The sequence below is a fragment of the Sturnira hondurensis genome, unplaced genomic scaffold, assembly GCF_014824575.4.
Source record: "Sturnira hondurensis isolate 20B ecotype Veracruz unplaced genomic scaffold, ASM1482457v3 Scaffold0003796, whole genome shotgun sequence".
Classification (NCBI taxonomy): Eukaryota; Metazoa; Chordata; class Mammalia; order Chiroptera; family Phyllostomidae; genus Sturnira; species Sturnira hondurensis.
The window spans coordinates 2,466,415-2,479,289 of record NW_028076427.1 but is presented as its reverse complement, the minus strand read 5'-3'; positions in this window follow the sequence as shown (position 1 = coordinate 2,479,289).

Genomic DNA, 12,875 nt, shown 5'->3' with positions numbered 1-12,875 from the left:
AAGCAAAGAGAAACCATTAGGAGCCCCCATTTGTCTCTGGGGAGGAGAAAATTAAGTTGCCCCATCCACTCACTTGTTTCTGGAGAAAGAAGTGGACTCCTTGTCATATGACTGTTTTGATCCTTGAGTGCTGGTTAGAAGAGGTGAATCAAAAGTTGAAAGGAGTTTCATAGCCAGCAACTCTTTATTAGCCATTTTGGTGAGATCTAGGACCTAATGCTCCCTTGGGACTCTGGATGAAACATGGGGCCGAAATCAGTAGTGCTAGGATTCTTCAGGGTCAGATGTCTTCAACACCACAGTCCTGGACTTTGCCCTGCCTGCTTCTAAAAGTGAAGAAGTTGCTTCTCTAGGAGCTTGAGGCAAACAGATGCCACAGCCCTGAGTGAGCTGAGCTCCCAGGCACACTGAATTATGCTATGCCTCAGAATTCTAAGCACTAATGCTTCCTCTCTAAATCTTGCTCAAAAGGTTCAGCTGCTTAATCTGCCTCTAGCCTGCAAACCTCCAATATTTGCAAGTGAGGGTAGAGAAGGCACTAAGTGGGCAAGATGAAGTTCAGCTTTCCTGGGTGGAATTTTATTTCTAATTCTTTTCCCAATTTCTGAGTACATTTGGTGTGCTCAGAAATCAGGAGATTTCTAACATCCTCCCTGCCTCCCTCTTTGCCCACCACCCATATGCATCTACCACAACAAACAAACAAATAAAGAAAACCCTCACATCCCTGACTCAAAGCTCTATCCCTTCTTCCAGCGACCTTGCGTGTTCCCCCTCCTTCTTTGTGTTGAGAGTGTATAGAGTTTGTGAACAGAAGACTTACCTAGGAGTTAAGAATGTGCATAAAAGTGGCACAATAAAAATGTGCATAAAATGGAATCTTTCACATTCAATTTCTTGGGGTCTTTTTGCATAATCTTAGGGGAATGGGAGACATATATCCCAGAGGTTGATATTTGAGAGAAATAAATTTTTGGCTGATGATCACCAAAGCAATTGTTTGTTTTTTCCCCCAAAAGATCCTAAGTAATTTTACATTTTTAATATTTGATAATATGTGTTGGTTTTAGTTTTGTTTTACAAATAGCACTGAGTTATGAAGGAGTGTAAGATCTAAGTCTGAGAGACTTTGAGGCAAATAAAGACACATGGACTTTCGGGTAAGTTAAGATCCTGCCCCAAATGTTACAACCCTTACTGTTGGAGCTTAGACTGGAACTCAGATTTCCCAGCAGACTGCTCTTCTCAGGACACTGTGTTGAAGAATAGTAGGTGGGAATCTGTGTTATGAAGTGCAGAAATACGGGTAGAGAAAGGTGATCCAAATAGTATCTATATAACAATAAACACTAAAATTTAAATGAACATTACATTTTCAAAAGAAACATTTTATGAATTCTGAGACATTTGAAGAATGGTCATTCATAATTTGCCTTCTGATAAATTCATCTTTGCAGGACTGGAAGAAGATGATAGGAATATTTCTATATGAACAAGTTTCGTGGATAAAGCTGTCTTCCTGTCTCTCCATCAAGCTAGAAGCTTTCCTCCTTTTCTGCCTGAAAATCACACATCGAAAGATATAGCTCTGAATAATTCAAATATGATAATGTTTTTCTATTTGCTAATCAGTTGACTTGTTTAATGGTATTTTAAAAAATATACCTATTTAGTGAGCCACACAATTTTTTCAATATTGAACATTTTTGTAATATCTGACAAAAATGTAAAATTGAAGGTATTTATACATTTAAAACATTGACAGCAGATTTTTATAAAAATGTAACATTTGTTTGAGTGGGTAGAAATAGATAAATGCATGAGAAAATGATGTGAACCATTAACTCACTGACAAATCATGAAATATAATTGTTTCATGTCAGTGCACATTACCCAGAATATGATTTTTTATCTCTTAAAGCATAATATTGTATATAACTATAAGAGGAAACAGTGTATAGAAGCAAAGTACTGGATGCTCTGTAAATAACATTTTTATAATCTATAATGATGAATACAAGAATATTTGCTGAGACTAGAGTACTGGCATTTTTTTTTAAGTGTTTAAGAGAGTATCTTTTAGTGGAAAATAACTGCTTTACAGTATGTCACTGGGCTTATTATTATGCTGGTTTATTTTCCCTCCAGTACTTTACATGGTGTTTGAATTTCACTTCACATTTAGTAATGTATTCAAAACATACTTTTAGGCTGTTTTCACTTTTGTACTTAATCTGATTATTCTGGATATAGCCATTGTTGACAGAGGCAGGGAAACATTGCATATCACCAAACCGTCACTTTGTCAGAGTCAGGTGGAATTACCCCTCCAATGCTCCTGCTCACACTGCAGAGAATGGCATTTTTCAGGTGGCCCAGGTAACTGAAGTCTCTAGCTGGGGACAGCATCTTTTATTCACAAAAGATCACATCCTCCAAAATCTTCCTACTCAGTCTTGACTACATGGTCAACTTTCAGTTAAGTTCTTTTAAGAATACTTGGTTTTCCAATTTTCAAAAACATTTTCCGGTGTCCAACGTCATGAGATTGACCTGAGTCCAGTTCTATTTTATTTTGGACTATGTGAGTCCAGCTTTACTTCTCTTACCAAGTATGGGAAATTCTAAAGAAATCAAAGGAGAACTATATAATGTATAGAGTTCCTATTATTTGACTGGCATTGGGTTAATATTTAACACATATTTTCAACCAATTCTACCTGCATGATAGCTATGATATTCACCTCTTTCTCTTTTCTCTTACCTCTACACAAATGAAAAACCCCAGTTAGACTTCCAGTCAAGATGGCAGAGTAAGTAAATGCTGTGCTCATCTGCTCCCATAACCATATCAAAATTATAACTAAATTATCGAACAAATTGAGATCCATGTGAAGACTAGCTGAACTGAAGACTTATCACTAATGATACAAAGAAGCTACAAAATACCAGTAGGAGGGATTGAAACTGGGGCGGGGCAGGACCCATACTCACGGTGTGGTGATTAAGTTGGCTGCAGTGTCCCATGCTGAAAATGGAGGGGTTCCAGCCCCACACTGAACTTCCCAGTCTGGGGCACCTGTGCCAGGAAGAGGAGTCCCCATAGCATTTGGCTGTGAAAACCAGCAGTGATTGTATCTGAATGAGATGGTGTACTTCTGGAGTCCCAGGCATTCCTCTTGGTCACAAAAATTACTTGCTCTGGGATCCAGTATGGGGCAGCAGCTTGAACAGTGCCAGGGACATACATGGAGAAGCTCAATTAACTAGTTTCAGGTGGAGTGCTGGAAGGGGCAGGGGTCATGGCAGCTCTATCCAAGGATGAAATTGCTTGCAGATGCTGGCCAATGCCAAATCTGAGCTCTTCATTAACCTAGCTAATACTGTTTGCCCTTCCCTGGTGACTTCCTAAGACCATGTCCATTCAATTTATGCATCAGTCCTGAGACACTTTCAGTGGTTTTTCCATAGAGGTGTCATGACTCAGCTCATGCTGCAGTTGTTTCTAAAATCTCTCAAAAGTCCACAAACCCCAAACTAGTAGTATCTGGCCTCAGAGTGTGCTATATACTACTTGCAAAGCAGCCCTAAGACTAGTGCAAGCAGTAACCAGTCTCAACATGCATTTTAACTCCCACTAGGTGATCCCAAGCCTGGCATAAGCTGTGGCCACTGTTGGAGGAGAATGTAGCTTCAACTAAGTGACTGCTAATGGTACAAGTGGTGGTTGGCCTCAGCTCACATTGTGGTACTTACTAAAAGGTCTCAAGTTTGGCACTAGTGGCACCAGGCCTTGGTTTGCAGGATAGCCTCTCCCAAGTGCATTCAAGCCTAGTACAAAAAGCAACCAATTACAGATCACTTTGTATTTGTCACCAGGCAGCCCCAAGCCAGGTGCTAATGGCAGCTGACATTTGTTTGCACTGGAGCCACTTCTGAGAGGCTGCAGAACCAACATACCTGGTGGCCAGCTTCAAACAACAACGGAGAACCACAGAACAAGCTGGCTCTACAATGACACACCGGAAGGGCAGATTCAGCTGGCACCAGAGCTACACTAAAGTGACCCCTGCCCTGTGGGTCAGTCCCTGCACAACAGCTTCTCCATTGTATTCATGGCCAGCCTTCATAGCCAGTCAACATGAGGGCCAATCCCACCCACTGACATGCCAACAGAAATCAAGGCTCAGCTACAATTGGAGGACACACACAGGCAACACAAGGGGCACTCCCAGTGCACCCAGCTCAGGTGGACAGAGACTGTGGAACTGGGCCTCACAGGACAAGTATTGTATAAGGTCACTCTGCCAAAAGTGTGAGATAGTAGATCAACCTAAAAAAGGAAATAAAGACAGAAAGGCAGACTAAATGAGAGACACAGAAACATATCCCAAATGAAAGAATGAAACAAAACCCCAGAAAAAGAACTAAACAAAATGAAGACAAGCAAGCAATATATCAGATACAGAGTTCAAAAGATTGGTTGTAAGGATGCTCAATGAACTTAGAGAAAGAATACATTAACTCAGGGAGAAGCTTGACAAAAAGATAGAAACCATAAAATAGAACCAGTCAAAAATGAAGAATACAAAAAAAGAAGTGATGAACACAATAACTAAAGTGAAGACTACACAGAATGAAAGAACTTATTTGCCAATGCATCTGATAAGGGGTTAATATACAAACTTTAAAAATAACTTATAAAACTCAACACTGAAAAAACAAACAACCCAATTAAAAACTAGGCAAAGAACCTGAATAGATATTTCTCCAAAGAGGACCTACAGATGGGCAACACACATGTGAAAAGATATTCAATGTCACCAATCATCAGAGAAGTGCAAATTAAAACCACAGAGATATCATCTCACATCTGTCAGAATGGCCATCACCAACAAATCAACAAACGACACATGCTGGCAAGGATGTGGAGAGAGGGAAACCCTTATGCACTGTTGCTAGGAATGCAGACTGGTACAGCCACTGTGGAAAGCAGTATGGAGATACCTCCAAAAATTAAAAATGGATCTGCCTTTTGACCTAGCGATTACACTTCTGGAAATATATCTGAGGAAACCAAAACACTAATTCAGAAGAACATAAGCACTTCTATGTTCACTGCAGCATTGTTTACAATCTCCAAGATATGGAAGCAGCCAAAGTGTCTATCAGCAGATGTGTGGATAAAACAACTATGGGACATTATCACAATGCAATGTTACTCAGCCATAAAAAGTAGAAAAATTTACCCTTTATAACAGTATGTTATGGATGGACCTGGAGAATATTATGCTAAATGAAATAAGCCAGTCAGAAGCAAGATGACAGCTAACTGGAGGGGGAAGTGAGAGTGTGGAGCAATTGAGCAAAAGGGAAAAAGGACTCATGGACATGGACAGCAGTGTGGTGATTTCTGGGGAAAGGGGGTATAAAGGGACTAAATGATAATGAAAAATATAATAAAGGAAAAAATAAAATATTAGACAAAAGTAAAATGAAGACTACATTAGAAGAAATCAGCATTAGATTAGATGAAATAGAATCAAATCAGAGATATGGAAGACTAGGTAGTGGAAAACACCCAATTAGAATTGCAAAAAGAGAAAAAAAATATGAGGATAGTGTAAGGGATCTCTGGGATAACACTTGATGCTGTCCCAGAGATCTCTTCCTAGATACATCATAAGTATACCAGAAGGAGAAGATAGAGAGCACTGTGTTAAAAACCTCTCTGAAGAAATAATGACTAAAATATTTCCTAATCTGGTGAAGGTATAGACATAAATGTTCAGGAAGTATGGAGAGCCCCTCAAAAGATGAACCCAGGGGGGTCCACAATAAGACATATTATAATTAAAATGTCAAAGGTTAAAGACAAAGAGAGAATCTTAAGAGTAGTGAGACAACAGTTAGTTACTTACAAAGGAGCTCCCATAGAGTGTCAGTGGATATCTCAACAGAAACTTTGCAGGCCAGAAGAGATTGGCACAAAATACTAAAAGTGATCACATGTAAGAACTTACAACCAAGACTGCTGTATTCATCAAGGTTATTCTTTACAATGCAAGAAATAAAGTTTCCCAGACAAGAAAAATCTAAAGGAATTCATTCTCACCTATTAGTATTATGAGAAATATTAAAGGGATTTCCTTCAGTAGAAAAGATAAAAAATATGAGTAAGAAAATATGAGTAAGAAAATATAGGAAAGAAAAAATTTTCACTGACGAAGACGAATTCTTAGCAAAGCAATAGATCAAACAAGTATAAGTCTAGTTCAAGGGATAAAATGCAAAAGTAGAAATATCATGTAGAATTACAAAGATAAATTATGGGATGCACAAAAACACACACAGAAAAGAAGTCAAAGATAATAATAAAATATAAATATGGAAGAGGTGCTCAAAAATGGCAGTGAGAGGTGTAACATGGTGTAGGAGTGAATGGAAGCCACACAAACATCATCCCAGGACCAATCTGGAATTATAACTAAGTTGTGGAAGAATCATGGAGAACAAACCACTGATCAATAGCAAGACAGAAGCCTTATAACCATGGATAGACAGAAGAATCAGCTTCAGCACAACCTGAGTGGTAAGAAGTTCAGTGCAGGGTCGAAAAGGCTGGCAGGGTGCCCACAGGCAGCAGCGTTGGAAGGATAATTAAGTGGCTGGTTGGATCCCCCTGGGAAGAGTGGGGTCTAAACTCTAAGCTGGGACCCCCAGCCTAGAGCACCAGAGCCCAAAAAGTACACAGATAACAACCAGTGCAAAAAATGGCAGGGTTGCTCTTTGCCAGAGACAGATGGCCAGAGATGCGAAGAGCCATTTAAAGAGCCAGTGCACAAGTTTTCATTTGCAGCCATTTTTCCTAGGCTCCGGCAAAGGTGGGGGCAGTGTGGGCCAGAGACACCTGAGGAGAGACTGGGGACAGAAGCTTTAGGGAGAGAGCAGAGAGGGTAGATGCCAGGATCCCTGTGCTGAGTCATCACCCATATGGCAGCAGCCATCCTGCTCAGGCAGACAACTCACCTCTGAGGGGAAAACAATAGCCCCCACACCAGGAGGGATTCTGCCCCAACCCATGGGGATTAAGCCTGACTGCTGAGTGCAGAGTGACTAGATTAAGAACTGAAGGAGACAGTCACAGACAGTAGATCCCTGCAAGTCCAGAACAGGCTGCCTAAGGTCAGATGGGGTCAACATCTCACACCTTTAGAGGCAGATCCAGGAAGGAAAAACATTGGTAAATACTAGAGGCTACTGAGATGAAATCCACTATGGTCTTCTCCATGATTTGCGATATTTTCTTTCCTGAATAGCTTTTTAAGATTCATTTCTTGTCCAGCAAATTTGTATATTAAGTCGCTAGATTTTATACTATAGTTTATTTCTCTCCTTTCATATAATAGTCTTAATCTTTTTACACCTTTATTAATACTGGTTCATTTGCTGTTAATATTGGGATTGTGGGGGAGTTGGAATTATTTTTGTGGGTGTGGGTTTGTTTCCTATACTCTGTGGTTTTGTTTTGGTACCACCTGCACAACAGCATATAAGTCGTGATGGGTGGAATGACCCTCAGTCAAACAGCTGGAGGGAAGGACCTACCAAAGAAAAACCCAACAGTAATCCAAACCCAATTACATCCAGAGAGCCAACATAAATGGTATAAAGGATATCCCCAGAGCATGAAGTTCAGGTGATCAAGGAAACTACACCACTGAATCTCACAGGCCTCCTGCCATAGAAGTTCATACCACAAAGTCAGGGAGTTGAAATAGACCAATTCAAGAAGCAGTAGCAAACAAAGAGTCTCACAAATAATGGGAAGACAAAGAAACAACTCCCAATCTAAAGAAAAGGAGGAATCCTCAGAAAGACTGATAAAGGAAATAGAGGCAATTCAACTATCAGATACTGAGTTCAAAACGACAGTTATAAGGAGGCTCAATGAACTCAGTGAAAATTACCAAAAACTACAGGGAAACTACAAGGAACTTACAGTAAACTGTGTCAGCAGAAAAAAGGATATAGAAAATATGAACAAGAGCCAAGAGGAAATGAAGAGTACAATTTCTGAATTGAAGAAAACAGTAAAAGGAATGAAGAGCAGGCTAGATGAAGCCGAAGATAGATTCATCAAGCTGGATAGTGAGATAGAAAAAAAAAACTTCCAGAAAGAGCAAGAAGAGGAAAAAAATTCAAAAAGAACAAAGAGGGGTTAAGGGAACATGAGAGGGGGGCAAGATGACATGAAACGTAATAATATCCATATAATAGAGATATCAGAAGGAGGACAGGAGCAAGTGTTAGAAATCACATGATCATATCAATAGATGTGGAAAAAGCATTTGATAAGGTACAGCACCCGCATATGATAAAAACCCTCAGCATGGTGGGAGTAGAGGGAACATTCCTCAACATAATAAATGACACATATGAGAAACCTCCAGCTAGCATCATACTCAAGAAGCAAAAACTAAAAGCTTTCCCACTAAGACCAGCAACAAGACAAGGATGTCTGCTTTCACCACTCCTATTCAAAAGAATATTGGAAGTCCTAGCCACAGTAATCAGACAAGAAAAAGAAATAAAAGGCATCCAAATTGGAAAGGAGGAGCAGCAAAACTATCATTGTTTGCAGGTGACACAGTAGTGTACATAAAAAATTCTACAGAGTCCACCAAAAAATTACTCAACTTAATAAGTGAATTTGGCAAAACAGTGGACACAAAGTCAACACTCAGAAATCAAAGGCATTTTTGTACACTAACAATGAAATATCAGAAAGAGAAATCAGAAAAAACCCTATTTGATACAGCAACACGAAAAATTAAGTATTGAGAAAAGAAGCCTAACCAAGGAGATAAAAGACTTGTACTCAGAAAACTATACAACACTGAAGAAAGAGATTAGACTTCTGGCCAAGATGGAGACATAGGTAGATACTGTGCCTCCTTGCACAATCAAAAGAAGGAAAAATATTTAAATTTAAAAACAAAAACAAAAAAAGCAATCAGAACTACCAGAAAACTGAACTGTTTGGAAGTCCAACAATGAAGGAGTTAAAGAAGAAAGATTCATCCAGACTGGTAGGAGGGGTGGAGACAGGCAATTGGAATGGAGAGGACTCGAGGGAAGGTGGTGGCTGGAGAAATGGGGGGCAAGGCAGCAGCTTGAAGAAAGGGTGTGGCTGCAGCTGGAAAAGGGGGTAGTCCCACATTTTTATTCAGATAAACCAGGAGGAACAACTAGGGAGCAAGACAGACCATGCAACCCAGGTTTACAGCATGGGAAAACAAAGCCTCAAAACCTCTGGTGGTAAAAACATGGGAATTGCAGTGGTGGGAGAAATCCCTTGCTTCAAAGAAGAGTTTGTTGGAGAGACCCACAGGTCCTAGAATACACACAAATTCACACACCTGGGAATCAGCCCCAGAAGGGCCCAATTTACTTGTGGGTAGTGGGGGAAATTACTGACAGCCAGCAGAGAGTTGAGCAAGCAACATCATTCCCTTTTGGACCCCGCTTTCATATACAGTGCCACAACACAGTGATATGGGTTGCCCAACTCTGGTGAACAAAAAAGTCTGCCCTTTACTATGTATCAGGTGTACCAAGACATGCCCTCACAATAACCCAAATGAAAGATCAAAGTTCCAAAAAAAAATACAACTAAGTGAAGAAGAGATAGCCAACCTATCAGATGCACAGTTCAAAATACTGATAATCAGGATACTCACAGAATTGGTTGAGGATGGTCACAAAATACAGAAAAGAGTGAAGACTGAAAAGTGAATTAAAGGAAAGTGCATAGGGAACCAATAGTGATGAGAAGGAAACTGGGACTCAGTTCAACAATTTGGAGCAGAAAGAAGAAAGAAATATTCATCAAGGACAGAATGAAGAAACAATAATTCAAAAAAATGAGGAGAAGCTTAGGAACTTCTGGGACAACTTTAAACTTTCCAACATCCAAATCATAGGGGTGCCAGAAGGAGAAGAGGAAGAGCAAGATATTGAAAAATTATTTGAAAGCATAATTAAGGAGAACATCCCCAATCTGGCAAAGAAAATAGACTTCCAAAAACTCCAGGAAGCTCAGAGAGCCCTAAAGAATTTGGACTCAAGGAAACACACACCAAGGCACATCATAATTATATTAGCAAAGATTAAAGATAAGGAGAGAATCTTAAATGCAGCAAAAGAAAAAGAGAGAGTTACCTACAAAAGAGTTCTCATTAGACTATCAGCTGATTTCTCAAAAGTAACCTTGCGGGCAAGAAGGGGCTGGAAAGAAGTATTCAATGTCATGAAAGGCAAAGACCTACATCTAAGATTACTCTATCCAGCAAAGCTATCATTTAGAATAGAAGGGCACATAAAGTGCTTCCCAGATTAAGGTCAAGTTAAAGGAGTTCATCATCACCAAGCCCTTACTATATGAAATGTTAAAGGGACTTATCTAAGAAAAATAAGAAAAAAACTATGAACAGTAAAATGACAACAAACTCACAGCTATTAAAAACCAAACCTAAAAAACAAAAACAAAATCAAACTAAGCAAACAACTAGAACAGGAACAGAATCTCAGAAATGGAGATCACATGGAGGATTATCAGTGGGGGAGTTGGAGGAAGAGAAAGGAATAAAAGGTTCAGAGAATAAATAGCATAAATAGTAGAAAATAGACAGAGGGAGTCTAAGAACAGTATATGAAATGTAGAAGCCAAAGAATTTATATGTATAATCCATGGATGTAAACTAAAGGGAAAATATGTGGGTGGGAAGGGATGTGCAGGGTGGAGGGGAATAAAGGGGGAAAATGATGCAACTTTAATAGCATGATCAATAAAATATATTAAAAAAACAAAATGGAATCTTGCTATTTATGACATCCTGAAATAGCTAAGTGAAATAAGTTAGACTGAGAAAGACAGATACCATATGATTTCCCTCATAAGTAGAATATAAAAAACAAAATAAATGAATGAACAAAACAGAAACAAACTCACAGATACAGAAAAAAATTGATAGGTGTTAGATGGAAGGGGGTTTGAGGATATGCATGCAAAGTAGAATGAATTAAAACATAAAAATTGCCAATTGTAGAAATAGTCATGGGGAAATAAAATACAGCATAGGGAACATAGGCAATCATATTATAATAAATTTATATGGTGTGAGATGGGTACTAGACTTACTAGTGTGATTACTTCATAAGTTATATGAATATTTAATCACTGTGTTGTACACCTGAATCTAATACAATATTGTATGTGAATTGTAATTGAAAAATGAAAAAAGATAATGACTCTAATTCTACTTGGATTACTGGCTGACTGCAAAACAAATAAACAAACAAACAAACCTAACAAATTGCTCTATTTCCAGCATGTCTATTTAAATTCACTTTAGAAGCTGCTCTCAGATAAATCTTACTAAGCTACAGTTATTATCTTATTCTGCTCTTGTTTAAAACTTTGCAGTGGGTTTTTATTGTCGTACAGTAGATTTCAACAAGAAGTGAGTATATTTCCGTGAAAATGCAAGTTGATTATGAGAAGAACATTATTAAAATACTTTTGTATTATTAAAGTAATGAAGAGTATGCATTTTGTAAGCTAATAAATATAAAATTGTTTATTTCTTTTGCCTGAAATGTTTCCCTTTTTTTCCTCTAGGCTCCAATCTTAACCATTTTTCAAATTATAGCTCAGATGCTAATTCCTCTGTGACTATTTTAGCAGTCAGAGCAATTTGATTATAAATAACAGAGAACTACTCAAATTAATATAATTAACAAATAAAAGTGTTAGAAAGCTCACTTCTTTCCCAAGTGATTGGGACAGAAAACGTGATCATACAAACACAAATGGAAAATGACAGAAAGAAGGACTCCGGGTTTACAAGCAACTTCTTGCTGTCCTGCATCTAGCATAGTGTTTTGTTAGATTACCTTATATATATTATATTAGATTACATACTATACATAGAGCATATAGTATGCATAAATAAATAAATAACTGAATGATTGTAAAATAATTTCCTTGCACTATAGGTTCCTTCCATGAGAAGATTTCTAGCAAAGTGGAACATGACATATTAGGTACAGAATGGACTTGTTCATTGGAGAAAAGTTAGAGGCAATTACTTCTAAGATGGCTTGTATTTCAACATTTCATTTATATCTTTTGATTTTTTGAGGGCAGAAGATGCCTTTTTAGATGGCTTTTTCTTAATTACATATCTTTTGTAATCCACAGGTAGTCCAGGGCAAAACGTTACTTGCCTGGAGTAGGGCTGGGGGTGGAGAGAGGAAACTGCAAAGTGATGACAAAGAATGGCCTGCTGGCCTGTCCAATGTCACACTTTTCTGTATGAAAAGAAATTTGACCTTGGACCATTCTTATTTGCATTTAAATAAATAATAATCACTTAACACTTATTCGATTAGTTGATGTTCTTTTAAAAGGGTAATTTCTTCTAATTAGAATTCAATGAATAAAATGTACACCGTTTTTAAGCTTCCAGGTTCACATTAGATGAAGATTTCAGTTCTCCTAATATAGAAACTATAATTAATGAAAATTATTTTTACATTTTAATGATCAGAAATCCCCTTCCAGCAAAATGCTTCATTCAAATATTAAACATTAAATACCCTTGATCTCAAGACCCATATATACAATGGCCTATTTGAATCCTCCATGTTGGTGTCTCACAGCCAAGAACTGAACCCCAGGTATGTCTGCATCAAACCAGCTTTTCTTCTAAAGTTAGCTCGGTGAGTGACTTCATACCTTTTGTTGCTCTTTTCAGAAGCTTGGGAACTATCCCTGACATTCTTTCTACCTCACTCTGTCACCTCCAGTT